This window comes from Pinus tabuliformis, chromosome 2_1 (genome assembly GCF_031772625.1).
Source record: "Pinus tabuliformis cultivar Carrire ecotype Pingquan chromosome 2_1, CPIR1, whole genome shotgun sequence".
NCBI lineage: Eukaryota > Viridiplantae > Streptophyta > Pinopsida > Pinales > Pinaceae > Pinus > Pinus tabuliformis.
Window position 1 is genome coordinate 109,501,251 of NC_142299.1, and position 3,182 is coordinate 109,504,432.

General features: G+C 30.5%; 1 non-coding gene across 1 annotated transcript; it reads left to right on the forward strand.

Moving 5' to 3' along the window:
• Positions 1-2,413: 2,413 nt before the first annotated feature.
• Positions 2,414-2,496, forward strand: TRNAL-UAA (transfer RNA leucine (anticodon UAA)). The gene has a single exon. It is a non-coding gene; the product is annotated as a tRNA-Leu (tRNA).
• Positions 2,497-3,182: the final 686 nt, after the last annotated feature.

Genomic DNA, 3,182 nt, shown 5'->3' on the forward strand with positions numbered 1-3,182 from the left:
GTGTTTTACTAGGACAAAGAAAAAAGAACTAGTAAACACTTCCTCAGTACCCTTTTTTCAACATGTATTACATGTAAGCATATTTCTTCAATGCCTATACAATTGGGGACCCAAGCATCTTCATTTATCTTGCCATCTATATTTACAATTATGAAATTACACTTCCAAGCATAACCTCTTTAGCATTATTATAATACCTCCATGGAAAATAAAGGTATTCATGAACTCATTAAATGAAAAATTACAAATGTGAAATTCACTAAAAGGACTCATTAACAAACACGGAGTTAACCTAAACATTCACACTATTAATGTGTACATCAACACCAACCTAAACAATGCTAAAACATGTTCTTGCTCCTTTTCTTTCCACTATTTAGTCTTTAAGAAGTAGCAACATTATAGCTATGTGGGTCGAGAATTGTTAAAAAGACATTTGTTATAAAATCTTTTTTTATAACTATATATTCATATTATTGTGCACTGAAATGGAATTTAATAAATATATGCAATATTTTCTTAAAATATTCTTTAGCATTTGCATATCGTGAAATAAGTGGAGATGATCTCTCTTGGAAACATTGAAACTAGAGATGACAAAGAAGATTCAATGCTCAATAATACAATCTTCATTGGGCCACATCATATTGCTTAAGGTTCCATTGTATTAAAATTGATGTCAAAATGGTATTGGGATAGTATTTAGTTATGAGTTTCACAACTCACTTTTATTTAAAGAGGAAGAGAAAATCAACAGGTTTCCCTTTTATTCATGTTTTATCATACATGTTTATTAGTTGTTCATGATGTGAATTTATTTTCAAATAGGTTCCTCTTTCATGATTTAAGTTTTTTCATGATCTTCCTACTAATAGGAAAGATTGGTTTAAAATAAAGGACTCATTAGATGCATACTATAATTATGGATCAATTGATATGAACATAAAATTGCTTGATATATACCAACTAGAATAAAATGAAGATTTTAATGTGGCTATGTTATTATATTTTTCACTTTGTAGACAAACTCGCTTAAAGTCAATACCTTTTACATCTCATTCAAACACCTCTAAATTCTTTGGCATACTTTCATGGTCTCTAACCAATTTTGAATTAAGAAAAATAAAATGTAACATTTCTTTATTTCTTCATGTGATTTCTTTATTCTTCTTCTATGTTATTCTCTATAATTTAAGTAAAAAGAAAAATCCAAAATATTAATGATAGTTGATTAAATCTAGAAGAGAAAATATTAATTAGACCTCTTAAATTATAAGGAAGAAGATTTAAAGAAAATTGAACATTTGGAAACAATAACATGTCCAACCAATAAAAAGAATTCAATTATCTTCCTCCAACTTGAAGCTTAGTTATATATAAATTCTACCCAACTTATAACAACTTTGACAAACATCAACTACTTATAATACCCTCATTGTTGGGTGGTGTAGCTCTTATTTGTCTTAAGTGTGATCACATATGTGGTTGAAATAACTATTGGTCATCATTAGGTAGAATTGATAACCACATAATGAGTTTATTCCGAGTCTATAAAAAGTTGTTGGAACTAGTTAGATGTAAAAGATTCTCTCTAACTAAATCCTTCCTAGAATGATGTAAGGTTGAGATATTTATTTAATTAAATATTCCTGTAATCAAAGTAGTTTGTCTATCTTAAAACAAAATTTGTAAAACACTCAATATATTCTTTAATATATGTATACAAATAAGTTTTTACTCAATTTACTTATACTATTATTATTATTATTTAAAAAACACCCACCTCAACAAACTAATTATACTATTTTTTTTTTTAAGTTTAAAAAAAAAAAATTAGTTGATGTTTTGAGGTTTCTGCAATCAGTGCTTTGTGTGTTGTTTCCTTCAGGAGTTCTCGCATCCATGATTTGATTGAATCGACGTTTCGAGCCCTCCACCGTGACTCATCATCAGGATAGATCAGTAATAAGAACCGTGACCACAAACTTATTGAACTGCGTCTTGAGAAAATGGTATCGTGTGCAAATAAAACTTGAGAAAATGGTATCGTGTGCAAATAAAACTAAAACCAGTGTGTTGATTAGACTCTTGAATTTTGATTTTGCTCTTAGTGAACTATTATTTTATCTTCATTGTTTACTGTTAAAAAAAACAGAGAGTTAAAGAAATAGCAATGGTGCAGTCAAACCGATGACGTCTTGCACATATAACATACCGCAACCAAAGCAAGAAGAATACCACATATGACATATCGCGATTGTCCACGTGCTCTATTAACCTGGATTTCAAGTACATTTCAGCTGCGTAAAACTGTAATGCTACGAAATAGTTAATAACCAGAATATTCAAAATTTAATTACAGATTCCCATATCTCTGAGCTAAAAAGAAATATATTCTGATAAAACTCATCGAGCTGGTTTGCCCGAGAGGTTAAGGGGGAAGACTTAAGATCTTCTGCACAGAAGTGCGCGTGGGTTCGAACCCCACAGCCAGCAAAACATTGTTAAAAGGTATCCATATTTAAAATTATGATTATAAATTTGATATTTAATTTAAAATGACTTTTTATAAGAGAATCGAGGATAGCCTAACATATCCTGAATTAAGAAAAAAAAAGACATCGACTATATAAATAGGAGGATGGATATTGTATTTGTTCTACTTTGCCCGAGAGATTACGCGGCAAGGCTTGAGATGTTTTGCACATAAGTGCGCGTGGGTTCGAACCCCACAGCCAGCGTGAATCAATCTTGCATACGTGGCCTTTGCATTGCAAACTGGTTTGACCACACAATGAAACTTGCTTGTGGGTTTGATCATTCGTTTAATTTTTCAAAGGTTCCAATGAATCTTACTGTTCTATTATATTTATATGCTGAAGAATATTTACAATCCTGCCTTAATCTTTAAAGATCAGGTATCCAACATTCACCTTTAATTCCAAGCAGAGTGCTTGTGACTCTAACCATTATTCTTAACTTATCCAACCTTTCTCTTCTAATCACTTTGAAGAAGATGTCTATAATTTGCATATTATAGGAATAATGCATTAAGTGCAAATAAGGGAATAATGCCTTAACTAAATAGTTCATATTGAATTACTTTATTCCAAGCAGAGTGCTTGTGACTCTAACCATTATTCTTAACTTATCCAACCTTTCTCTTCTAATCACTTTGAAGA